The sequence below is a fragment of the Eleutherodactylus coqui genome, chromosome 6, assembly GCF_035609145.1.
Source record: "Eleutherodactylus coqui strain aEleCoq1 chromosome 6, aEleCoq1.hap1, whole genome shotgun sequence".
NCBI classification, from domain to species: domain Eukaryota; kingdom Metazoa; phylum Chordata; class Amphibia; order Anura; family Eleutherodactylidae; genus Eleutherodactylus; species Eleutherodactylus coqui.
This window is the reverse complement of record NC_089842.1, coordinates 70,541,617-70,568,946: the sequence shown is the minus strand read 5'-3', so window position 1 is coordinate 70,568,946 and position 27,330 is coordinate 70,541,617. Positions and strand designations below refer to the sequence as shown.

General features: G+C 47.9%; 2 protein-coding genes across 2 annotated transcripts in view; both read left to right on the top strand.

The window, feature by feature from the left end:
- The window catches only part of LOC136632224 (myb-related transcription factor, partner of profilin-like), a 47,082-nt gene extending 29,672 nt beyond the window's left edge, over positions 1-17,410 (top strand). Inside the window, exons 5-6 of the mRNA XM_066606959.1 lie at positions 10,472-10,909; positions 14,577-17,410. The gene's annotated coding sequence lies outside the window, so the exon portion shown is untranslated. The remainder of the gene's footprint in view (positions 1-10,471; positions 10,910-14,576) is intronic.
- LOC136632226 (t-SNARE domain-containing protein 1-like) overlaps positions 1-27,330 on the top strand; it is a 249,357-nt gene that overhangs the window by 59,049 nt on the left and 162,978 nt on the right. The window lies entirely within an intron of this gene.

Below are 27,330 nucleotides of genomic sequence, written 5' to 3'. Positions count from 1 at the left end.
GGTTTATTTAGTTACCGTTTTTTTTGTTGTTTATTTTGTTAATATAAAACAAAAAGAAAACCAAAAAGGGAAACAGCAAATATACACAATACGTGTGTTTGATGGCTTCAGATGTCGTTCAAAGTTGCATAAGCATCCATTATAACGATGCCACAATAGTGGAAATGCTTTAAAAAAAGCCCCACCCACCCCGAGCAGCAGTGATGAAAGGAATACGATGTATGAAGCGCTGTTCATACATATTAGGATGACCCTGATTGGTTGCTAAGGGCAACCAAGACAGTTTTTCCTTTAGACCGTTTTAATAAATGAGCTCTTTTGCCTCATTCATATAAGTATTGTAGAATATATGGCGGAGAAGGAAAATTCATTGGATATGCTGCCATCTTCATCAGACATGATATAAACGTTGGTTTTGGTCCAACCATTACCATTACTGGCTTTTGTGTGCCGACTCTATGGTGGTCTTTGCAAGATAAATATCTAAGTCGCATCACATGCATGTATCCCTCTGCAAGACTTCCTCAACAGCTTCTTCTATGCTTAGGGTCAGATTAGCTTTCTACATGCGTAAATGTCAAAATGTCAGTTGCCATTTTTAAAATCACGTATCTCTCTTGCTGTTTGGCAAGTGCAGGGTGGGCCATGAAAAAGTAGCCCAGCACCACACTCTTATGAAAGCTGTCTACAAGAAACTCTTTCTTTGTTGCTCATAGCAACCAATCACAGCGTAGCTTTCATTTTACCTCAACAGTAGTCTTGCAACCATTAAGGGAGGAAAAACGAGTTTCTGTATTAATCCATAAAAAAAGTTGATTCAATCATAGCATTCACAATGTGAGTCCACACCCATAAGGAATGTTTGCACATGTATATACATACCCCGTGGGGTGGACGCCAAGCTCTTTTGCTCTGTAACTATTAGCTTCTTCAATGGGAATGTAGGATCTACATTTTTTTTACTACTTAAAATCAGATAGTGAAACATTTTCCAGATTTCTAGTCTGATTTATTTTTTCCTGATTGGAGTATTTTTTTTTTATTTTATCATATATACATCTATATATGCTATCGCTAATTTTAGTTTGCAATTCACCCAGGGCATGCAAAGTTTAACTTTAGGTTAATCTGCCCAGCAACCAGCTATTTCTCATTGGCTGTCAGCAGTCTGAGCTCTAATTGGCCAGTCTGTCTGGAGAGTTTAACAACATGATTGGCTATCTGACAGTAGGGTGACAGTTGAGAGGCAGGCTGCAATTTGTTAGTGTGTTGCTAAGCAGCGCCAGAGTGCACACAGGGCAACAAGAAAGGAAGTGATAGTTAGTTTAGAGAGGGCAGTTGGAGAGAGCAATCAACTTTTAGTCAGCAAGTCGGAGGAGATAGTCAGGGAGTCAGTAGTGAGTGCAGAGCAGCGACTTGGTGTGATACAGCGCTAAAGTGTGGAGCTGGCGGAGAGCTGCGGCGGACTGAGGAGATGTGAGACAGATAGTGGAGCGGGTGAGAGCTGTGGAGAGGGAAGGACTGAAGCCCCTCTTCAAGCGGTAGTCCCTGACTGTGATTCTGTAAGGTAAAGGGTAAAGGCACCTGATAGCCAGGAGATGGGCCAGAAGTGACAGAAGCCTTTTGAAGGGCTCCTAAGGGACGGAGACGGCACATGAGCGAGGGCCAATATTTGTCTAATGCTGGTAACAGAAAGGCCTTTTGTAGATAGACAAAGGTCAGAAGGCCGCGGTATATAAATGGTGATATATGCCCCTTCATCTCTCCCAAATATCCTTCATCATTTTCTATGTAAATTATTTGATCTGCCAATGTAATGTCTGTGGAGACATGCTGACTAGTTTCACCTTATACTGAGACGAATGCTGTTCTGCTTGCTCTGATGAAATTACAGTAAAGAAAGTTTATTTTAATATTTCGATAACTACTGGCCTTCGTGTATTACTGACTCTTCACACCTAACTATTGTACTATATAGCACTGGCGTCACGACAAATCACATTATCTACAACGCCATAAAATTTATTATGCTCCGCTGCAGACACCAGAATGTAAGTAACACTGGGCGTCTGTAGGCATTTTGATCACATCATCAAAGTGCGGCTAATTCTAACCCCACAGTAACCCAAACCATGCTTCGCGTGCGTCCTAGCCGATGGAACGCTATGCATTTCATCTGTACAGCGCCTGCGCCGTAAACCTCCCATCCATGTAGTGTATAGTGGGACTGGCTTTGTGCGTGTAGCCAGTCCCACTTCACACTACACGATGGGAGATTTACGGCGCAGGTGCTATACAGATGAAACGCATAGCGTTCCATCGGCTAGGACGCATGTGCGGCATGGTTTGGGTCACTAAACATTCGCTTGGTGCTTGTTATGTCTGTATATTAGTCGATTAATCTTTCACATCAGGGTGAAAGCAGTGTGTCAGAGCAGTAAGAAATAGCTGTGACCCAGTAGTTCAGGAGGGTTACTGCTTTCAGAGCTCCTGTCAAGTGTACGCTCTTGCTTTATGCACCTTTGCCTTAGATGTTGGTTGGGTATAGTATTCCAGTGATAGATCCTGTAGTACCTGTGGAAGTGCCTAGGAAGAGGGTCTGTATTCAGGGCCAATCAGAGTCAGGAACGTGCCTGCAACATTAGGGACCGAGAGAAGCCATTGACCTAGCCTAGAGATGAGCGAACGTACTCGTCCGAGCTTGATGCTCGTGCGAATATTAGCGTGTTCGGGATGCTCGTTACTCGTAACGAGTACCACGCGATGTTCCGGTTACTTTCAGTTTCCTCTCTGAGACGTTAGCGCGCTTTTCTGACCAATTGAAAGACAGGGAAGGCATTACAACTTCCCCCTGTGACGTTCAAGCCCTATACCACCCCCCTGCTGTGAGTGGCTGGGGCGATCAGATGTCACCCGAGTATAAAAGTCGGCCCCTCCCGCGGCTCGCCTCAGATGCGTTGTGAGTTAGCTGAGGGAAAGTGCTGTTGTGTTGGAGCTGCTGTAGGGAGAGTGTTAGGAGTGAGTGTAGGCTTCAAGAACCCCAACGGTCCTTTTCAGGGCCACATCTATCCGTGTGCAGTACTGTGGAGGGTGCTGTTAGCAGTGTTGCCCTTTTTTTTTTTTTTCAAAATCGGCTGTCTGCAGAGCATTGCGCCCTGCATTAATAGTCCAGGGACAGAAGTGGTGGTTAGGCAGGGAGAGTGGTAGGAGTGAGTGTAGGCTTCAAGAACCCCAAGGGACCTTCTTAGGGCCACATTTAACCGTGTGCAGTACTGTGCAGGCTGCTGTTAGCAGTGTTGCATTTTTTTCTTTTCAAAATCGGCTGTGCAGAGCATTGCGCCCGGCAGTAATACTACAGGGACAGAATTGTGTAGGCAGGGCCAGAAGACATATATTATTGATTGAATATAGTCAGTGGGCCTTTTCTTTACCAAAAAAAGGGAAAAATTCTATGTGCCCTGCCTCTGTCAGTCCTCAGCGTTCTGTGTACGTGTGTGGTGGGTGGAGATAGTAAAAAATTAATACGCAGCCAGCTACGTTTAACAGCAGGCTTGCGCCAATTTATTTCCTGCCTGGGAAATTCCTTGCTCAGCTGTAGTTAATAACTCTGCAACACTAAAGTTCTGTGACACTAAAGTTCTGTGACACATTTGCAGGGGCACAACACAGTTATTAAACTTATTATTCATTGAATAGACGCAGTGGGCCTATCCTTTTAAAAAAAAGGGAAAAAAGTATATTTGGCCTGCCTCTGACAGTCCTCGGGGCTCTGGGTACGTGTGTGCTGCATGGAGAACGTAAAAAAATCAGACGCAACCAGCTACGTTTTACAGCAGGCTTGCGCCACTTTCTTTCCTGCCTGTGAAATTCCTTGCTCAGCTGTAGTTAATAACTCTGCAACACTAAAGTTCTTTGACACATTTGCAGGGGCACAACACAGTTATTAAACTTATTATTCATTGAATAGACGCAGTGGGCCTATCCTTTTTAAAAAATGGGAAAAAAGTATATTTGGCCTGCCTCTGACAGTCCTCGGGGCTCTGGGTACGTGTGTGCTGCGTGGAGAACGTAAAAAAATCAGACGCAACCAGCTACGTTTTACAGCAGGCTTGCGCCACTTTCTTTCCTGCCTGTGAAATTCCTTGCTCAGCTGTAGTTAATAACTCTGCAACACTAAAGTTCTGTGACACATTTGCAGGGGCACAACACAGTTATTAAACTTATTATTAATTGAATAGACGCAGTGGGCCTATCCTTTTAAAAAAAAGGGAAAAAGTATATTTGGCCTGCAGGCTTGCGCCAATATATTTCCTGCCTGGGAAATCAAATCACTGGTAATACAGCATGCTGAGGGGTAGGGGTAGGCCTAGAGGACGTGGACGCGGCCGAGGACGCGGAGGGCCAAGTGAGGGTGTGGGCACAGGCCGAACTCCTGATCCAGGTGTATCGCAGCCAACTGCTGCGCGATTAGGAGAGAGGCACGTTTCTGGCGTCCCCACATTCATCGCCCAATTAATGGGTCCACGCGGGAGACCGTTATTAGAAAATGAGCAGTGTGAGCAGGTCCCGTCGTGGATGGCAGAAAGTGCTTCGAGCAAGCTATCGTCCACCCACAGTTCTGCGCCGTCCACTGCTGCAAATCCGAATCCTCTGTCTGCTGCTCCTCCTTCCTCCCAGCCTCCTCACTCCACTACAATGACACATGCTCAGGAGCGGGAACACTCCCAGGAACTGTTCTCGGGCCCCTGCTCAGATTGGGCAGCAGTGGTTCCTCTCCCACCAGAGGAGTTTATCGTGACTGATGCCCAACCATTGGAAAGTTCCCGGGGTCCGGGGGATGAGGCTGGGGACTTCCGGCAACTGTCTCAAGACCTTTCAGTGGGTGAGGAGGACGATGACGATGAGACACAGTTGTCTATCGGTGAGGTAGTAGTAAGGGCAGTAAGTCCGAGGCAGGAGCGCACAGAGGATTCGGAGGAAGAGCAGCAGGACGATGAGGTGACTGACCCCACCTGGTGTGCAACGCCTACTCAGGACAGGTCTTCAGAGGGGGAGGCAAGGGCAGCAGCAGGGCAGGTTGCAAGAGGCAGTGCGGTGGCCAGGGGTAGAGGCAGGGCCAGACCGAATAATCCACCAACTGTTTCCCAAAGCGCACCCTCGCGCCATGCCACCCTGCAGAGGCCAAGGTGCTCTAAGGTCTGGCAGTTTTTCACAGAGACGCCTGACGACCGACGAACAGTGGTGTGCAACCTTTGTCGCGCCAAGATCAGCCGGGGAGCCACCACCAACAGCCTCACCACCACCAGCATGCGCAGACATATGATGGCCAAGCACCCCGCAAGGTGGGACGAAGGCCGTTCACCGCCTCCGGTTTGCACCGCTGCTTCTCCCCCTGTGCCCCAACCTACCACTGAGATCCAACCCCCCTCTGAGGACACAGGCACTACCGTGTCCTGGCCTGCACCCACACCCTCACCTCCGCTGTCCTCGGCCCAATCCTGCAATGTCTCGCACCGCACCGTCCAGCCGTCGCTAGCGCAAGTGTTTGAGCGCAAGCGCAAGTACGCCGCCACGCACCCGCACGCTCAAGCGTTAACCGTCCAGATAGCCAAATTTATCAGCCTTGAGATGCTGCCGTATAGGGTTGTGGAAACGGAGTCCTTCAAAAGTATGATGGCGGCGGCGGCCCCGTGCTACTCAGTTCCCAGTCGCCACTACTTTTCCCGATCTGCCGTCCCAGCCCTGCACGACCACGTCTCCCGCAACATTGTACGCGCCCTCACCAACGTGGTTACTGCCAAGGTCCACTTAACAACGGACACGTGGACAAGCACAGGCGGGCAGGGCCACTACATCTCCCTGACGGCACATTGGGTGAATTTAGTGGAGGCTGGGACAGAGTCAGAGCCTGGGACCGCTCACGTCCTACCCACCCCCAGAATTGCGGGCCCCAGCTCGGTGGTGGTATGTTCGGCGGTGTATGCTTCCTCCACTAAACCACCCTCCTCCTCCTCCAACGCAACCTCTGTCTCGCAATCAAGATGTGTCAGCAGCAGCAGCGCGTCGCCAGCAGTCGGTGTCGCGCGTCGTGGCAGCACAGCGGTGGGCAAGCGTCAGCAGGCCGTGCTGAAACTACTCAGCTTAGGAGATAAGAGGCACACGGCCCACGAACTGCTGCAGGGTCTGACAGAGCAGACCGACCGCTGGCTTGCGCCACTGAGCCTCCAACCGGGCATGGTCGTGTGTGACAACGGCCGTAACCTGGTGGCGGCTCTGCAGCTCGGCAGCCTGACGCACGTGCCATGCCTGGCCCATGTCTTTAATTTGGTGGTTCAGCGCTTTCTGAAAAGCTACCCACGCTTGTCAGACCTGCTCGTAAAGGTGCGCCGGCTCTGCGCACATTTCCGCAAGTCCCACACAGACGCTGCCACCCTGCGGACACTGCAACATCGGTTTAATCTGCCAGTGCACCGACTGCTGTGCGACGTGCCCACACGGTGGAACTCTAAGCTCCACATGTTGGCCAGGCTCTATGAGCAGCGTAGAGCTATAGTGGAATATCAACTCCAACATGGGCGGCGCAGTGGGAGTCAGCCTCCTCAATTATTTTTAGAAGAGTGGGCCTGGTTGGCAGACATCTGCCAGGTCCTTCGAAACTTTGAGCAGTCTACCCAGGTGGTGAGCGGCGATGCTGCAATCATTAGCATCACCATTCCTCTGCTATGCATCTTGAGAAGTTCCCTGCAAACCATAAAGGCAGCCGCTTTGCGCTCGGAAACAGAGCCGGGGGAAGACAGTATGTCGCTGGATAGTCAGAGCACCCTCCTGTCCATATCTCAGCGCGTTCAGGAGGAGGAGGAGGAGCATGAGGAGGAGGAGGAGGAGGGGGAAGAGACAGCTTGGCCCACTGCTGACGGTACGCATGCTGCTTGCCTGTCATCATTTCAGCGTGTATGGCCTGAGGAGCAGGAGGAGGAGGAGGAGGAGGAGGATCCTGAAAGTGATCTTCCTAGTGCGGACAGCCATGTGTTGCGTACAGGTACCCTGGCACACATGGCTGACTTCATGTTAGGATGCCTTTCTCGTGACCCTCGCGTTACACGCATTCTGGCCACTACGGATTACTGGGTGTACACACTGCTCGACCCACGCTATAAGGAGAACCTTCCCACTCTCTTTCCCGAAGAGGAAAGGGGTTCGAGAGTGTTGCTATACCACAGGACCCTGGCGGACAAGCTGATGGTAAAATTCCCACCCGACAGCGCTAGTGGCAGAAGGCGCAGTTCCGAGGGCCAGGTAGCAGGGGAGGTGCGGAGATCGAGCAGCATGTACAGCACAGGCAGTGCAACAGTCTTTAAGGGCCTGGACAGCTTTATGGCTCCCCAGCAAGACTGTGTCACCGCTCCCCAGTCAAGGCTGAGTCGGCGGGAGCACTGTAAAAGGATGGTGAGGGAGTACGTAGCCGATCGCACGACCGTCCTCCCTGACGCCTCTGCCACCTACAACTACTGGGTGTCGAAGCTGGACACGTGGCCTGAACTAGCGCTGTATGCCCTGGAGGTGCTTGCTTGTCCTGCGGCTAGCGTCTTGTCGGAGAGGGTGTTTAGTGCGGCTGGGGGAATCATCACAGATAAGCGTACCCGCCTGTCAACCGACAGTGCCGACAGGCTAACACTCATCAAGATGAACAAAGCCTGGATTTCCCCAGACTTCTCTTCTCCACCAGCGGACAGCAGCGATACCTAAGCAATACGTAGGCTGCACCCGCGGATGGAAGCATCGTTCTCTCTCACCATCCAAAACGGGGACATTTCTGCTTCATCAATCTGTGTATAATATTCCTCCTCCTCCTCCTGCTCCTCCTCCTGAAACCTCACGTAATCACGCTGAACGTGCAATTTTTCTTAGGGCCACAAGGCTCACTCATATAATTTTTCTAAAAATTTTTTATACTTTTCAATGCTCTTAAAAGCGTTGGAACTTTAACTTGAAACAATTTTTCGTTAAACTGGGCTGCCTCCAGGCCTAGTTACCACTTAAGCCACATTAACCAAAGCGATTAATGGGTTTCACCTGCCATCTTGGCTGGGCATGGCCAATTTTTACTGAGGTACATTAGTACTGTTGGTACACCAATTTTTTTGGGCACTCACCTACAGTGTAATCATAGCAATTTCTATGTTCTTCGCCTGCACTCATGGTACAGAAAGGTGTGTGGGGTTGGCCTACACTTTAGCTACATAAATATAACTTGGGACTTGTCTATACTGCAGCTACTGAAATGGAACGAAGACTGCGCTCCCACTATACTGCTGCTTCGGAATTGTTACTGGGGCCTGTCTTGAGTGCTACTATTACTGAAATGGAACGAATACTCTGCTCCCCCTATAATGCTGCTAGTGATATGTTAGTGGGGCCTGTCCTAATGCTACGGCTGAAATGTTACTAATTATGGGCTCTGCCTATACCGCTGCTAATGGTATGTCTCTGGGGTGTGGAAACAGAGGCTTCCCAAAGACATGATGGCGGCGAGGCCATTTCCCACCAACGCTGTTACTGTTAAGGTGCATATAACCACGGACACGTGGAGAGGACACGTAGTGCCTCAAAAACATCCCCCGCCACAGCCCACTTAATCCTGGCCACATTCCGAAAACCAACAAAATAAAACCACGCTACTAGGTCCGCAGTCACCACCACATTACCACCAACGCGGTTACTGTTAAGGTACATATTACCAGTCAGACTGGGGCATGCAGTGTTGGCCGAAGCCCACCTGCATTAAGCACAACATTACTACCTCAGCTGTGTTGGGCAATGCAATGGGATATTTTTATGTACCGCCGGTGGGTTCCAGGGAGCCACCCATGCTGTAGGTGCACACGGAGTTTAACCTACATGTGTCCACTTGTAAAGAACCCCAGTCTGACTGGGGCATGCAGTGTGGGCCGAAGCCCACCTGCATTAAGCACGACATTACTACCTCAGCTGTGTTGGGCAATGCAATGGGATATTTTTATGTACTGCCGGTGGTTTCCTGGCACCCACCCATGCTGTGGGTCCACAGGGAATTATAAATGCATCTGTTTCCACTTCTAAAGAACCCCAGTCAGACTGGGGCATGCAGTGTGGGCCGAAGCCCACCTGCATTAAGCACGACATGACTACCTCAGCTGTGTTGGGCAATGCAATGGGATATTTTTATGTACCGCCGGTGGGTTCCAGGGAGCCACCCATGCTGTGGGTCCACAGGGACTTCACAATAGGGAGTTGTACCTGCCTGTGTCTATGAATTAAAAACCGCGGTCTGACTGGGGCATGCAGACACCTTGACAGAATGAATAGTGTGTGGCACATAGGTTCCCCATTGCTATGCCCACGTGTGCAGCTCCTGATGGCGGTGGCACAGGATTATATTTCTCATTGCTTCTGTACAGCATTGTGGGCTATCGCCCCGCCCCTTTTAAAGAGGGTCGCTGCCTAGCCGTGCCAACCCTCTGCAGTGTGTGCCTGCTTTTCCTGTGGCAGACGCACTTATAAATAGACATGAGTGTGGCGTGGCATGAGGGCAGCTGAAGGCTGCGCAGGGACAATTTGGTGTGCGCTGTGGACACAGGGTCGTGCAGGGGGGGTTGGGCAGCATGTAACCCAGGAGAAGTGGCAGCGAAGTGTCATGCAGGCAGTGATTGTGCTTTGTTGGAGGTAGTGTGGTGCTTAGCTAAGGTATCCATTGCTAATGAGGGCTTTTCAGAAGTAAAAGTTGTTGGGAGGGGGGGGGGCACTCTTGACGCTATTGTGGCTTAATAGTGGGACCTGTGAACTTGAGATGCAGCCCAACATGTAGACCCTCGCCTGCCCTATCCGTTGCTGTGTCGTTCCCATCACTTTCTTGAATTGCCCAGATTTTCACACATGAAAACCTTAGCGAGCATCGGCGAAATACAAAAATGCTCGGGTCGCCCATTGACTTCAATGGGGTTCGTTACTCGAAACGAACCCTCGAGCATCGCGATAATTTCGTCCCGAGTAACGAGCACCCAAGCATTTTGGTGCTCGCTCATCTCTACCTAGCACCAGTTTTGCTGAAAATCATTTAATTGGAGAGATCAAGCTGGGCTATTACCCTAAGAACGCGTCTCTTATCAGTTGCATTGCCATATTGAAAGAACAGTACCTCTACTGCTGTTCCATTGCAATTAATGTTGTTGGAGTATAAAGACTCCCCTTTCATGGCCCAATAAGTAATTCTTATTCATTCCCCATTTTGGCCAATTTAGTTTGGTAACTTTGCACCCTATTTGTGGCTTGTGCGGCCAAGGAGCCTACATATTGGCCACACTCAACTATGATTGGATATGCTTGTGGAGTAGATTAGCAATGTGAACCAACCATCTCAGTTTTTTAATTCTTATTATTAATGCTCTGTATGCTGTAAGTTTATGTTACACGGCACTTTTGTTGTATCTTTCAGAAGAGAGACCCATCTCTACCCCAGCCATCAACAACACAGACGAATAGGAGGAAAGTATGGCTCACAGAAGGAAAAGGTTTACTGATCCTGAGCTCGATAAACTTGTAGATACAACCATAGCACACAATGAGCACCTAGTTGGACCTAACAAACTTAAGGCTGCTGGCCAAGATGCCATCTGGGATAAGGTAGCAAAGGAGGTTAACAAAGTAGGTGGCATGCGACGCACAGGAGAAGAATGCAAGAAGAAATGGGGAGAATACAAGAGGAAAGTTAAGCAAGATATTGATGATTTGAAAGTGAAGTCCTCCACGGGTGGTCCGATGTCGCCTCTCGAAGATATGTTATCTGCAAGGCAGATAAAGGTCGCTAAGTTCTTTAAAATGGATATATCTGATCAAAAAATTGAAATCCCTGACAAATCTTCAGCAGATAAAGGTAAATATTTTATACTATGTGCAATGACATATCTTTATCCCCAATCATAATCATGATAAAGAACCAAATATGGTAGATCATGCATGAGATAGCATAAACTTGTTGGTTATAAAATAAAGGCAAAAAGTGGATAATGTCATTGCCTTTTGATTAGGGATGAGCGAGTATACTCGCTAAGGCACTACTCGTTCGAGTAATGTGCTTTAGCCGAGTATCTCCCTGCTCGTCCCTGAAGATTCGGGGGCCGGCGCGGGGCGGGGAGCTGCGGGGGAGAGCGGGGAGGAACGGAGGGGAGATCTCTCTCTCCCGCCCGCTCTCCCCTGCTCCCCGCCGCGACTCACCTGTCAGCTGCGGCGGCTCCCGAATCTTCAGGGACGAGCAGGGAGATACTCAGCTAAAGCACATACTCGAACGAGTAGTGCCTTAGCGAGTATACTTGCTCATCCCTACTTCTGATCAACAAGTTTTCATATGTGATTGCTCGGATGTGTCTGTAACTCCCATAGGAATGCGTGGAGAAAGCAGCACACAACACAACAGGTGGCGACGTCACAGTGCAGTGCAAAGGTCAGGGTCTGGAAATCTATATACATCAGTCACAACTTTTATTTCCCTACATTATGCTTTTAAAGTAAATCTATCATCACAACGTATATAGTTTGATATCTATCAATCAAGTAGAAAAAAACGCACAAAATATTCCAGTTCTTACACTAGCCACAATAGTACACAAAATAGACTGGTTTCCCTGTTTTCGCAGTTCAATTTTCAACTTGGCTGTATAGACTGAGAGCAGAGTCATCTCATTATGAATGCTAGATGACAGCTTTATGGGCAGGATAGCAACACTATATAGCCCCATACAAATAAGGTTCTGCATGCAGCTACTCTGACACTTATAAATTGCATTTCGTGTTGCAGATGAGTCTTAGGGCTTATGTCTACAACTATGTTTTCACCGCGCATCACACATGCACTGCACGCATGCATTATACGTGGTGAATGGAGGCAATGAAAGTCAGTGGACTTTCATTCTTCCATGCACACTCTATCGATACGCAAAAGAAATAAATCTCAGCATGATCTATTTCTCTGCATATAATACGCTGTCCATACGCAATACATTGCGTATGGGCAGCGTTTCCATAAGCATCCCCGCTCTGGACAGAGTGGGGAATTAAAAAAAATAAAATAAATCACACTGCACATGTCTGTGACTTCAGATTCCCAGCCATGTGCATTTCCATACTCAGCCCATACGCGGTCTCTGCCGGCTGTCATTTATTCAGCGAGAGCTGCCTGTCATTGGCTGAGCACCTCAGCCAATCACAGGCAGCTCTTGCCTGTCATTCATTCAGTGAGAGCTGCCTGTCATTGGCTAAGCGCCTCAGCCTGCTGAAAGAACTTCAGTGCAGAGCCGGGGACAGCGGAGACAGGACGTGGCTGATCCCCGGCAGTCGAAAAAAGGTGAGCATGTGTTTTTTGGGTTTTTTTTACATCAGTTTGGCTTGTTTTTCAGGGAAGGGTTTATATTAAAGCCTTTCCCTGAAAACCAATTGAGGGGTGCCAGCAGCTGAATCCTCTACTGCAGCCTTCATCTGTGACAGCTGTGCTAGGGAATTCTTTATTCCCTGCGGGGATGAAGAAATCCTTTTCCGCATCTGTAACATCTGTGACAAGTGTAGCAGGGAATTCTTTATTCCCTGCAGGGATGAAGAAAACATCTGCCGCATGTCGCAGATGTGTTCTTCATCTCTGCGGGAGACACGGCAGCAGCGGACAGGTAAGTGTGTGTGTATATATATATATATATTTTTTTTTTTTTTACACTAAAAGGGATGATTTTTCGGGGAAGAGCTTATATTTAAAGCTCTTCCTTGAAAATCACTTAAGGGGTGCCGGCAGACCATGGCCTTCAATGGAGCCGCCAGCAGCAGCTGCGGCTGTATTGAAGGCAATGCACAGACCTTCATACATGCGTGTTCTTGCGCATACAGGAGTGCGCACTTATGTATGCACCTATACACGCACACGCTCGTGTGAAGCCACCCTTAGAGTGGTTCCACATCTGCATGGAGTTTCATTGCAGATGCAGCTGCAAATGCCAGAAGAAAAAGCACTGCATGTAGCTTTCTCTTCTGTCCAAAAGCCAGTCAGCTGAACAGAAAGTGGGCGGACCAAATGAAATCAATGTGGTCCACCCAGCACTGTTCGGTTTCATCCAGAGACGCAACTGTTCAACTGCGGGGATTCCCCTTTCCTGCTCCCCCAACAGAGCAGGAAAGTGGAATCTCCAGCGCAGGTGTGGAAGCACCCTAAGTGCTCCCACCTACTGGCGATATTTTCGCCACTGCAATGCGATTCTAAAGTTAAAGTTTCGCATCGCAGTGCGAGAAAAAAATCAGCATGATGCCGGGGATATCGGCATCACGCCAACATATCGCCAGTCTTTTCAATGGGGCCAGCGGCAGCAGCACTAGCCCCACTAAAAAGACATGGAGAATGCCGGGGACTTCTGCCACAGCTGTAACAGCTGTGACAGCTGTGGCAGGAGTTTCCTTCATCCCTGCGGGGACCGCAGGGATGAAGGAATCCTCTGCCACAGCTGTCACAGCTGTGGCAGAAGTCCCCGGCATTCTATTCCATTGCTTTCAATGGGATCGGCACAGCTGCCGGTCCCATTGAAAGCACTGCTTTGGCAAGCCCCGTGGAATGATTATCGGGGAAGGGCTTCAATAAGTGTGAAAAAATTTTTTTTTTAAATATACTCATCTCTTATGAATGAATAGCTAAGAGCTATGAGTGATTAGCTGAGCCCTCAGCCCATCTGCACAGCCCTTTCAGGAGGCGGGGATTTTTAAATCCCTGACTGCTGAAAGAGCTCAGTAGCAGTGCCGGGGAGCCAGCAGGAGGACGCGGCTGAGAGCAGGAGAGGTGAGTATAATTTTTTTTTTCACACTTATTGATGATTATCGGGGAAGGGCTTATATATCAAGCCCTTCCCCAATAATCATTCCGCGGGGCTTGCTGAAACCGTGGATTTCAATGGAATCGGCAGCAGTGCCGATCCCATTGTAAGCAATAGAATAGAATGCCGCGGACTTCTGCCACAGCTGTGGCAGAGGATTCCTTCATCCCCGCGGTCCCCACAGGCATTCTCCCTATGCTTTCAATGGGGCTAGCGCTGCTGTCGCTAGCCCCATTGAAACCATTTGCGATATGTCGGTTCTATACCGGCCTCTTTCTTGCGCTGCGATGCGAGCTTTTTTTCGTGCTCTCGCAGCACAAGAGAGAAAATATCGCCAGTGGGTGGGAGCCGTAAGAACGCTCTCATACAGCCTGCTTTTTACCGTGATTTCAATGGGGCTTCAAAGATTGGGCGCTAAAATGTAGCCATTTCGAACGCAGCATATTGTGAACGCATGTGTGAGAGCAGCCCTACTCAAAATAATGTGGTTAGCTGCAATATCAAGTACTGCTCATGGACAATATAGACCAGAATAATTAAAAAATAGCCGAATAGTCTTTTATTTAATTATGGAATTATTGATAATTATTTTAATTATATATACTATATATTTTTTGAGAAAATGCTCTTCTAGCTAATTTACATTAAAACCATGTATGATGGTAATAACTATTAATTCTCTCTATTTGAATTTTCAAGGAGAATGTGCTTCTTCTAATGAAAATATATTTGAAGCATCGAATTGCTTGCCAGGTACCAGCTACCAGGACAAATTAATTTCACAGTCTTATGAGGAGCCTCAGGCTGCAAGTGATCGTCACAACCCCATGGCAGTAGGCCGGTCTACACTACCGCATACCGCCACTGAGTCACAACTACAACCAGAGACTCAGATGGATCAGTTAGTTGCACAGCAGAAGAATATCATTGAGGTGCTACAAAGCATGCAGAAGAATCTTACTGAAAGTCAGAACATCCAGAACAAAGCATACAGTCTTGTGAAGCGCAGCTTTCTAGAGTTGCAGAATACACTTCTCTCTCAACAGAAGGCATCAAGTGATCACAGCACAATGGTGGAGCTCAAACTGAATAGCCTTTGTACTAAACTGGATGAGATGAACAGCGCCCTCCGAGTTAATCACCTTCAAGAAATTCTTTCCAGTGACGAGTCAGAGTTAAGTGCACAACATACAACATCTACTCCTACTACCGCAACACTTACACCCGCAAAATCACATACTCCAGGTAGGAAGAGGGCTCAGGGCCAGAACCCTTCTCCAACTGCTTTACAGAAAAAGACAAAACAGATCTAATTACCATAAAAAACATCATCCAGGTATGGCTACCAACACACAAGTAAGATAGATATCGGGTTAAGAAACTCAGCCAAGTATCGTATTCGACAACCTTTACCCGCGAGTGTGAAACAATTTTCAAGGAAAACCTTCTTGCATCACATCTATGAAATTCCGATCTTCTCATGCGAGGTTCACGCATGTCAGAGGATCGGAAGTGTTTCCCATTGATTTCAATGGACGACCTCGCATTTCACTCGCCTTGCACATTGCGCAGCAGCAAGAGCCTAAAGGGTTCCATTAAAATCAATGGGAAGTGCATTCTGGGGAAGGCAAAAAGTAGAGCATGCCACGATTTTTTCAACGTACAAATCTTGCACGACTTTCTCAGCCGTGTGAAAGTGGCCTACATGAGTAGAAAGTAAGGAGGGTGTCATCCGGACATAACTCTAGCACCCTCTATAAGCCTAGATACCGGCGGGGTTTTATGGTGATCTAAGTTTGGTCCGGTAGAACAGCAGCGTGCCCTGGGTGTTACTGTAATACAGACACTAAACTGCAGCAGTAACCAAAACAAAAACTGGATACAAAGGGCTGGAGAAGGACACGTCTTTCTTATACTTTTCATCTCTTAAAGGGGATGTATCATCAGAAAGTGATCTATAGTTAAAATCAAGTATTTGTGTTAAATATACTCTTTGAAGATTTTTTTTTTTTTAATTTTCATTTTTTTAACTTTTGTATGTCACTATCTATATTAAAAAATAAGCCACTGAGCCTGATAGTAGTTTGACACTTCCTGTTCTGTAGAGAAAACTTTTCGGCAGTCACCTCATTCTTATCACAGGAGAGCACAATATTGGTTTGAGAAATGAAAACCGAAATTGTGCTTGCACACATACAACTTTCCCTGCGATTGCAACAAGTTTTGCAAGGAAAATGTATTGCATCTCTGCACAAGATTTTTTAATCGCATGTCTCATGTGCATCAAAATCGCATGTTGTTTCAGTAGGGGGGGGGGAGAAAAATCACATCTGCATGCAAGTGCAATGCAATTTTTTTTTTTTGCATCCAAAAAAATAATGGGCAATCACACATACAATAAATAAATGGAGCATGCTGCATTTTTTTAAAATCTTACTGCTGGGAGAAGAAAAGTCACTGATGTAAATACACCCATTGTAAATAGTGGACTATTACAACACAAGAGTTTTGTGCATCTCGCAATACTTATGTTTTTTTCTTGCTCGTGTAAATGCTGGCCTAAGGGCGAGCACCCACTGGCGTTTGCGTTTTCCGCGGGAAAAAAACGCAGCGTTTTCGCCGCGTTTCCCGCGTTTTTTCCGCGCGCTTTTCGCGGCGTTTTTCGCGGCGTTTTCGCGGCGTTTTCGCGGCTTTTCCATTAATTTCAATGGAGAAAAATAAGGACACATATGCAACTGACAGTTCCTATGTTAAAAACGCAAACGCAACGCAAAAAAAACGCCAGTGGACAGGAACACATGTTATCTCTATGCCTGTGCAGGAAAAACGCAAAACGCAAAACGCAAAACGCAGGTAAAAAAACGCCAGTGGGTGCTCGCCCTAAGACTTGCGGATTTTGGCAGCAGGATATACTGCAGGGTCAATCCAGTGTAAAAGCATCCTCAGAGTGTTAAGGCAGCAGAAATGCAGGCCAAAGGCCTCGCTCAGGACCTGAAGGCTGTGAGTTTAGTACCTGCATGGTTCTGGTAGGTGGCTCAAAGCTGTGACTCATCCTTTTGAGGTTGGTAAAATGAGTATCCAGTTTGGTGGGGGGTAATAAATAAAAAACAAATTACCTGAAAGCTCTGCAGGATAAGTTGGCGCTATACGAATAATGAGATTTATTTTAATTTTATATTCTTGCAACTCATCTAAAGCATTGCTCAATGAGCTTTTGCATATTAAATGTATATCATTGTCCTTTGCCTTTTCTAGATATAAGATACTTTTATACACTGTTATTTTTAGATTTTCAGTGGCACTTCTGTAGTGTGCCCAGTAGTGACACTAAGACAACCAGTATTGTGATTTGTAGTGGTTTTCCATTATGATAACTGAACGATATTGTATTATAATGTATTACCTTATTGAAAACCTGCATAAACGTTCAGTTTCCTTAATTTACTCTATGCATTCGATTGATCGCATTTTTCTACAACGTACATTAACTGTTCTGAAAATACACTTTGCTGTAATCTGTACACTAATTAAAATCATGCTAAAACCAATATATGATTTTGTACTTTTTTTAAGGTTAGGCTGAACGTTTTGACAACACTCATTTTCTTTGCTACATATGGTAAAAGAGTACTGTCCATACAATATTCCTCTGCCTAATAAGAGCCTATTCTCTGTCAAGCCATTTAAAAGCCACTGTCAGTGCAGACTGCAGCAGCTAAAGGGTTGACAGCTGGGCATCAACTGTCTTTACCAGCCAACACCTGCCACATATGGAGAACGGGGGCTCGGTTGGTCCCTGAATGAATGAAGTGGAGGTCACAAGGCACCACCGCTCCATTTAATATAATGACCGCACCGAAAATGACTGAATTCAAGTGCTCTGGCCGTATCTGGTGCTGTAATTGAACAAGCAAGTCATGCCAAACAAATTTAATTTCCTTCTACAACAGAATAACTGACTTGGTTGGTCAAGGAAATGTAGTAGATAAAGTATAGCTTTAGTAAAGCATTTCACAAAGTATTTTATACCTTCCTTACTGGAAAAATGATCAAATATGGGATTGACAAGGCAACTGTTAGGTGGATTCACAACTGGCTGAGTGATCGTACTCAAAGAGGGGTCATAAATGGCTGCACATCCAAGTGGAAGAATGTAACAAGTGGGGACCACAAGGCTCTGTCCTAGGCCCAGTGTTGTTCAACATTTTATAAATGATCTGGAGGAGGGAATTGATGGGAAACTGATCAAGTTTGCCAATAACACAAAGCTAGGAGGGATAGCTAACACTAGGGAAAAGAGAGAGAGTATTCAAAAAGATCTAGAAAAGCTAGAACAGTGGGCACATGCAGAATGGGAGGAATTGGACTGCACATATGAAAATTACGGTACACTAATAGACTGTACATGAGTGATGCACAAGTGATGCAGCAGCAAAAAAGGCAAACACAATTCTGGGATGTATTAAGAGAAGCATAGAGTCTACATCACGTGAGGTAATAACTATCCCCCCCTACTCTTCCTTAGTTAGACCCATCTGGAATATTGGTAAAGTGACCTGGTGCAAGCACCAAGTCATTACTGACACCTAGGGTAAACAGGCATATGTGGCAGCATATATGGTGCAGTAAAATCCAAGTAGCTTTATTCTCCCATGACAATTAATAAAAGCAATGTTTCAACCCTTCTCAAGCTTCTAAAAGACAAGAGAAGGGTTGAAACATTGCTTTTATTGTCATGTTTGCTCTTTGGACACGTGCTTGGAGCTATGATTCGGACTCTATTGTGGCTCTTTATTAAATCACTGCGGACAGTCTATAGGTGTGTGCTGCTGGCAATTTTCACTTTTTATCTTAGTGTGATGTCACATTGTGACATTTTTTCGGCAGACTGTTTTTGTGGGGTGGCTTGCCATTGCATGATTTTACCCCCCCCCCCCCCGGCAAGCTGGATACTCATTTTACTGACCTGAACCACGCAGGGATTGAACTTGCAACCTTCAGGTCATGAGCAAGAGCTTAGGACTGCATTTCTGCTGCCTTAACACTCTGCATTACATGGGGCTCTATCTCATCTAGAATGCTGTGTCCAATGCTGGGCACCACAATTTAAAAAAATGCATAGACAAACCGGAATAAGTTCGGAAAAGTGATACCAAGATGCTGAGCGGTCTGCAAACCATGTCCTATGATGAACAGTTAAAGGATCTGGGAATGTTTAGCTTGCAAAAGATAAGGCTGAGAGGAGACTTAATAGCTGTGTACAAATATCTGAATGGCTGTCACAGTGCATTCCTATTCTTATTTGCACAAGAAAAGACTAGAAGCAACGGGGTGAAACTGAAAGGGAGAAGACACAAATTAGATATTAGACAGTGAGGTGATCAATGAGTGGAACAAGTTGCCACAGGAGGTGCTGAGTTCTCCTTCAATGGAAGTCTTCAAACAGAGGCTGGATAGACATCTGTCTGGGATGATTTATTGAATCCTGCATTGAGCAGGGAGTTGGACCGGATGACCCTCGAGGTCCCTTCCAACTCTACAATTCTATTCTAAGTGAATGGTCAGCTGCTTGCCTGCACCACGTTCGCTCCATTCACTGAGGAGCTGACCGGACCTTTATTCTCAGGATCTGTGGAGATCTGACCGCTGGGATAGGGGATCACTTTATAACTTGGCACAACCCCTTTTGCATAATCATTTTTTGTTAGCCTTTATAAGGTAAAGTATCTGCATGGTTATTTTGTTCCTGTTAGGCCTGTTGCATGTCTTATTCCTGTAATTATCACAGACGTAAAATAGAACATGCTAATGTACTCTGTCTATTTAAATTGGACAGAACACAGACTCTGGCATCCTATGAAAATGTCCTTGTAGTGTGTTTCAAAAAGGGTATAATGAAAACAAAGATCTGGTACCGTGTTAGCCAGTAGAGCAAAATGTGATTGTTCCCAGCAAGAGAAACAACGTAATCTTGTAGATATGATACCTTTTAATGGCTAACAAAAATGAACCCTGCGTTGGTTCGGAACCTCGCTATTATTACATCATGTATTTTTGTTAGCCATTAAAAGGTATCATATCTACAGTATTACGTGGTTTCTCTTGCTGGGAACAATCACATTTTTCAAATAGGGAACATTGAGGGATGGTAATTTTTAAACAATGCTGTGAAGTATTTTGGTGTTATATAAGCAACAAGAAATAAAATGAATTCCCTTTGTTGCGGTGGTGCAGGGGTATCAAACACTTGAAGCTCTGTACGCCTAAAAGTTACAAAACTTGATCGCCGGGGTCCCAAGCAGCAAGATACTCCAAGATGAACTTATAATAAGAAGTGAATGAATAGTAAACGATTTTATTTTGCAAAAAGCCCTTAATGATGTGCTGCTATGACATGTCAGAAATTTTCTAAGATAATAGGCATTTTTCAAATACAGGGGTGCACAAACTTTTCCAGTCCAAGGGTCAAAGTTTTAAATTGAAATTGAACCACTCCTTAACCCCTTAACGCCACAGGACGAAAGGTTCTGACATGAGCCAATGTTAGTTCACGCAATCTGACATAAACTTACGCCCTGTGTTATATGTGTCATGTCTACGCAGTATGCGTTGGACCTATAACCTACAGATCTCACACAAACACACACCAAACAGTACAGAAAACCACAATATGGAAAACACTATCCTTAGCCTAACCCAGGGAAGGGACCTGCCTAAATGCAGGTAACCCGTCCTGAGAAGGATGAACCTGACCACATACCTCAGTCACTAGCTGACCTTACATAGGATAGGAGAAAACCAACAAACAAGATGAAAAAATATACCACTATACTTAGCTTTAGAAGACACAGGCTAACAGGACCTCCAGCTCCCAGCTCTGACTACAGCCAAAGCCAGGGAGAGACTGTGATTAATCAGCTCAGAGCTAAGCACAAGACCAGGCTAAAGAGACCTGACAAATACAGGTGAAGCCAAGCATGTCTCACCTAGCATCATTCCCACCAGGCCAGAAGACAGGGAAACAAAACTTGCACCAGACCACGTAGAAAGGAAATTACTGCTACAATATGCAAATCATTGATGGACCGCGGAGGGCAAATCACTTTGATTGTGCCCCAGCTATCACTGTTATGGGTCAGTTGGTGCTGACTGACCCATCACAGCAGCCTGTACATAATGAGATCTGTTTCTCCAAGCACCTCAGTGCTTTTCCAGTGGGTAGAGAGAGAGAGAGCTAGTGATCAGTGTTCCATTTATATATCTAAAGCATGGTTTGCAGGGGCTTTTCTGTAGAAGAAGCTTACGCATGTGTTGCATCTGAGACTGACACAGCTAGTGAGGATGATAACACTTTTCTGACATTATCCTTCTCCTCATCCAGCAAGGCTGAACTCCCTGTACCTGTGCAAAGGTGTGCATGGGCTGCCATTTCATTGTAAAAATGACAAAGTTCCGATGGTTCTCTTGTAGCGGGAGATGACCATGAATGTGTCCAGGAGGAACTTCCATGCAGTCAGATTGACCGCATGGCACCTCCCACTGGCTTTTCTCATAGGGCCCTGACAAGGACTGCTAAGTGGCCAATGAGGAGTTCCATGAGGTTGCAGTGGTAGCCCCCGCTGGCTGCTCCATAGGGTCCCATTGAACTTCTGTGTGAACAATGAGAAGTTGCATGAGGCTAGGAAGACCTAGCAGCTTCTCCTGATTCCTTCTTCAGGGGTCCGCCCGACATAGCATTTGGCCGAGTAGTTCCATCATGAGGCTGGGAAGAGAGGGGCATAAGTCTCGGCATCTTCAAAAGGTTAAAAATGACAATTTCCCAACAGTCCAGGGTTTGCTTTCATGACATCAGGGAGGTAGAGTGGTAGGTCCCACTGGCTTCTTCTGAAGTAGAACATAGACCTCGAATGTGTCTGGGGGAAAGTTCCATGAGCCCGGGCAGATTGAGTAGTAGGTCCTGCTGGCTTCCCGGTAGCAGGGTATAGACCACAATTGTGTCCAGAGGAGAGTTCCTTAAGCCCAGGCTGACCAAGTAGTAAGTCCCGCTGACTTCTTCTGAGGGAACACATGGTGCCGTCCATTGAAATCAAATGGGAAACCTCGTCATTCACTATACACAGGCTGCTGCGCTGTGATTGGTTAGTCACCACTAACTGACCAATGAGAGCAATCTCTGAGGCAGGGCAGCATGTGATTGGCACTCTGACAGCCATCAGTGGTTGGCATATAACACAGGACACAAGTTTAGGTCAGGTTCGGTAAAGTAACATCTGCCCATCATTTCTTCCAAGTGCCCGGGGAGGAGTTCCATGAGCCCAGGCAGACCAAGTGGCAGATCCCGCTGGATTCTCCAGTAGTGGGACACAGACCTCAAGTGTGTCCGGGGGAGAGTTCCATGAGCCCGGGCAGACTGAGTGATAGGACCTGCTGGCTTCTTTGATAGTAGGACATAGACCTCAATTGTGTCCGGGGAAAAGTTCCATGAGCCCGGGCAGGCCGAGTAGTAGGTCTCGCTGACTTTTCCTGAGGGACCAAGTTTTGCCGTCCATCATTTTCAAAGGGAAACCTCGCATCTCACTATATACAGGCTACCGTGTTGTGATTGGTCAGTCAGCGCTAACTGATTTAAACCAGTGGGGAGCGATTGGTCACCCCAAGCTCTTGCGCAGACTCTCCCCCAAAGTCCACAAGGCACGCCGGCACAGGCCCGGAGGAAGACACAGCCCGGATTTCTCTGGCTGCCGCAGGCTGGGAAGGCCTCATCTGGAAGGTAGCAGGGTGGGTGCACAGACTTCTCTCACCTCTGCAATGGCAGGTGAGGGCACCGTGGTTCCACGTCCACCTAGGCGTTACAGACCTCTCTCCGGTAGGAACAATCACTGTCGCACAGGGCTGAGGGAGATGACTGCCTCTGCGCCCTCCTCCTGAACTGGGCTGCTTCTCTGTTTCCCCCGTGGCCCTGCCTCTCCTCTCTCGCAGGGGAGATCTTATGGTGGAGGGTTCCTTGGGTCTCAGCAAGGGACGATGAAGCCCCCCACTCCCAGCAAGGCTGCTTGACTGGGGCAGACTGTACTCAGTCAGTCCTGACTGCACTACGCTGTTGAGGCGAGAGGGTCCGAGCCCTACCCAGGGAGGAGTAGGACGGGGCCGCCTGTAGCATTTCTGGTGCTGGTTTGGAGCCAGGGGTGTTATAACCATGCAGGTCCAGAGAATTGTCAGAGGAGAGCCAGAAGTCAGTATTGGTAGGTCTCATTTTGTGGTACAAAGGAGGAAGTGGGTATCATAGAGCTGCAGCTATTGACAGTTTGATAGTAATTTGCATAATTGTCGCGGGGTGGTGCTTAATAGCCGCAGTCTGGAGCTTAACGGTCTGTGGGCTTAATGGTGCTTGTGAAGGATTCTGTGAGTTCTCCTGCAGTGGGAGTGTCTGAAGGACAGTTCCAAGAGCTTGAATTGCCAGAGTGGTAGGTCCGACTGGTTTCTCAGTAGCGGGACATAAACCTCGACAGTGTCTGGTAGACAGTTTCATGAGGCCGGATTGCCAGAATGGTAGGACCCACTGCCTTCTCCGGCAGTGTGGATAAAGACCTCGACAGCGCGGTAGACATCGTTGTGGAGCATGTAATAAAGTATTTAAAGCAAAGTTTCAGTAATAGTAATAACTAGAGATGAGCGAACACCAAAATGTTCGGGTGTTCGTTATTCGGAACGAACTTCCCGCGATGTTCGAGGGTTCGTTTCGAACAACGAACCCCATTGAAGTCAATGGGCGACCAGAACATTTTTGTATTTCGCCGATGCTCGCTAAGGTTTTCATGTGTGAAAATCTGGGCAATTCAAGAAAGTGATGGGAACAACACAGCAACGGATAGGGCAGGCGAGGGGCTACATGTTGGGCTGCATCTCAAGTTCACAGGTCCCACTATTAAGCCACAATACCGGCAAGAGTGGGCCCCCCCCCCTCCCAACAACTTTTACTTCTGAAAAGCCCTCATTAGCATGGCATACCTTTGCTAAGCACCACACTAGCTACAACAAAGCACAATCACTGCCTGGATGACACTCCGCTGCCACTTCTCCTTGGTTACATGCTGCCCAACCGCCCCCCCTCCCCCCCACAGCGCACACCAAAGTGTCCCTGCGCAGCCTTCAGCTGCCCTCATGCCACGCCACACTCATGTCTATTTAGAAGTGCGTCTGCCATGAGGAGGAACCACAGGCACACACTGCAGAGGGTTGGCACGGCTAGGCAGCGACCCTCTTTAAAAGGGGCGGGGCGATAGCCCACAATGCTGTACAGAAGCAATGAGAAATATAATCCTGTGCCACCGCCATCAGGAGCTGCACACGTGGGCATAGCAATGGGGAACCTATGTGCCACACACTATTCATTCTGTCAAGGTGTCTGCATGCCCCAGTCAGACTGGTAATATGTACCTTAACAGTAACCGCGTTGGTGGTAATGTGGTGGTGACTGCGGACCTAGTAGCACGGTTGTATTTTGTTGGTTTTCGGAATGCGGCCAGGATTAAGTGGGCCGTGGCGGGGGGATGGTGTGGGGGCTCTCTTGTTGTGTCGGTAAAGGTGAAATTCTTGGACTGCCACCAGACGAACCAATGCAAAGGCATTTGCCAAGAATGTTTTCCCTGTTGGAGGAGGAGGGGGATGTTTTTGAGGCACTACGTGTCCTCTCCACGTGTCCGTGGTTATATGCACCTTAACAGTAACCGCGTTGGTGGGAAATGGCCTCGCCGCCATCATGTCTTTGGGAAGCCTCTGTTTCCACACCCCAGAGACATACCATTAGCAGCGGTATAGGCAGAGCCCAGAATTCGTAACATTTCAGCCGTAGCATTAGGACAGGCCCCACTAACATATCAGTAGCAGCATTATAGGAGGAGCGCAGTCTTCGTTCCATGTCAGCAATAGTAGCACTCAAGACAGGCCCCAGTAACAATTGCGAAGCAGCAGTATAGCGGGAGCGCAGTCTTCGTTCCTTGTCAGCAATAGTAGCACTCAAGACAGGCCCCAGTAACAATTCCGAAGCAGCAGTATAGCGGGAGCGCAGTCTTCGTTCCATGTCAGCAATAGTAGCACTCAAGACAGGCCCCAGTAACAATTCCGAAGCAGCAGTATAGCGGGAGCGCAGTCTTCATTCCATGTCAGCAATAGTAGCACTCAAGACAGGCCCCAGTAACAATTCCAAAGCAGCAGTATAGCGGGAGCGCAGTCTTCGTTCCATGTCAGCAATAGTAGCACTCAAGACAGGCCCCAGTAACAATTCCGAAGCAGCAGTATAGCGGGAGCGCAGTCTTCGTTCCATGTCAGCAATAGTAGCACTCAAGACAGGCCCCAGTAACAATTCTGAAGCAGCAGTATAGTGGGAGCGCAGTCTTAGTTCCATTTCAGTAGCCTTAGTATAGCCAAGGCACAAGTTACATTTATGTAGCTAAAGTGTAGGCCAACCCCACACACCTTTCTGTACCATGAGTGCAGGCGAAGAACATACAAATTGCTATGATTACACTGTAGGTGAGGGCCCCAAAAAGTGGTGTACCAACAGTACTAATGTACCTCAGTAAAAATTGGCCATGCCCAACCAAGATGGCAGGTGAATCGCTTTGGTTAATGTGGCTTAAGTGGTAACTAGGCCTGGAGGCAGCCCAGTGTAACGAAAAATTGGTTCAAGTTAAAGTTCCAACGCTTTTAAGCGCATTGAAACTTATAAAAATTGTTCAGAAAAATTATTGGAGTGAGCCTTGTGGCCCTAAGAAAAATTGCCCGTTCAGCGTGATTACGTGAGGTTTCAGGAGGAGGAGCAGGAGGAGGAGGAGGAATATTAGACACAGATTGATGAAGCAGAAATGTCCCCGTTTTGGATGGTGAGAGAGAACGTAGCTTCCATCCGCGGGTGCAGCCTACGTATTGCTTACGTATCGCTGCTGTCCGCTGGTGGAGAACAGAAGTCTGGGGAAATCCAGCCTTTGTTCATCTTGATGAGTGTTAGCCTGTCGGCACTGTCGGTTGACAAGCGGCTACGCTTATCTGTGATGATTCCCCCAGCCGCACTAAACACCCTCTCCGACAAGACGCTAGCCGCAGGACAAGCAAGCACCTCCAGGGCATACAGCGCTAGTTCAGGCCACGTGTCCAGCTTCGACACCCAGTAGTTGTAGGGGGCAGAGGCGTCACCGAGGATGGTCGTGCGATGGGCTACGTACTCCCTCACCATCCTTTTACAGTGCTCCCGCCGACTCAGCCTTGACTGGGGAGCGGTGACACAGTCTTGGTGGGGAGCCAAAAAGCTGGCCAGGCCCTTAAAGACTGTTGCACTGCCTGGGATGTACATGCTGCTCGATCTCCGCACCTCCCCTGCTACCTTGCCCTCGGTACTGCGCCTTCTGCCACTAGCGCTGTTGGATGGGAATTTTACCATCAGCTTGTCCGCAAGGGTCCTGTGGTATAGCAACACTCTCGAACCCCTTTCCTCTTCGGGAATGAGAGTGGGCAGGTTCTCCTTATAGCGTGGGTCGAGCAGTGTGTACACCCAGTAATCCGTTGTGGCCAGAATGCGTGCAACGCGAGGGTCACGAGAAAGGCATCCTAACATGAAGTCAGCCATGTGTGCCAGGGTACCAGTACGCAACACATGGCTGTCTTCACTAGGAAGATCACTTTCAGGATCCTCCTCCTCCTCCTCCTCAGGCCATACACGCTGAAAGGATGACAGGCAATCAGCCGGTGTTCCCGTCAGCAGCGGGCCAAGCTGTCTCTTCCCCCTCCTCCTCATCCTCCTCATGCTCCTCCTCCTCCTCCTGTACGCGCTGAGAAATAGACAGGAGGGTGCCCTGACTTTCCAGCGGCATACTGTCTTCCCCCGCCCCCGTTTCCGAGCGCAAAGCAGCTGCCTTTATGGTTTGCAGGGAATTTCTCAAGATGCATAGCAGAGGAATGGTGACGCTAATGATTGTAGCATCGCCGCTCACCACCTGGGTAGACTCCTCAAAATTACCAAGGACATGGCAGATGTCTGCCAACCAGGCCCACTCTTCTGAAAGGAATTGAGGAGGCTGACTCCCACTGCGCCGCCCATGTTGGAGTTGGTATTCGACTATAGCTCTACGTTGTTCATAGAGCCTGGCCAACATGTGGAGCGTAGAGTTCCACCGTGTGGGCACGTCGCACAGCAGTCGGTGCACTGGCAGCTTAAAGTGATGTTGCAGGGTGCGCAGGGTGGCAGCGTCCGTGTGGGACTTGCGGAAATGTGCGCAGAGCCGGCGCGCCTTTACGAGCAGGTCTGACAAGCGTGGGTAGCTTTTCAGAAAGCGCTGAACCACCAAATTAAAGACGTGGGCCAGGCATGGCACGTGCGTGAGGCTGCCGAGCTGCAGAGCCGCCACCAGGTTACGGCCGTTGTCACACACGACCATGCCCGGTTGGAGGCTCAGCGGCG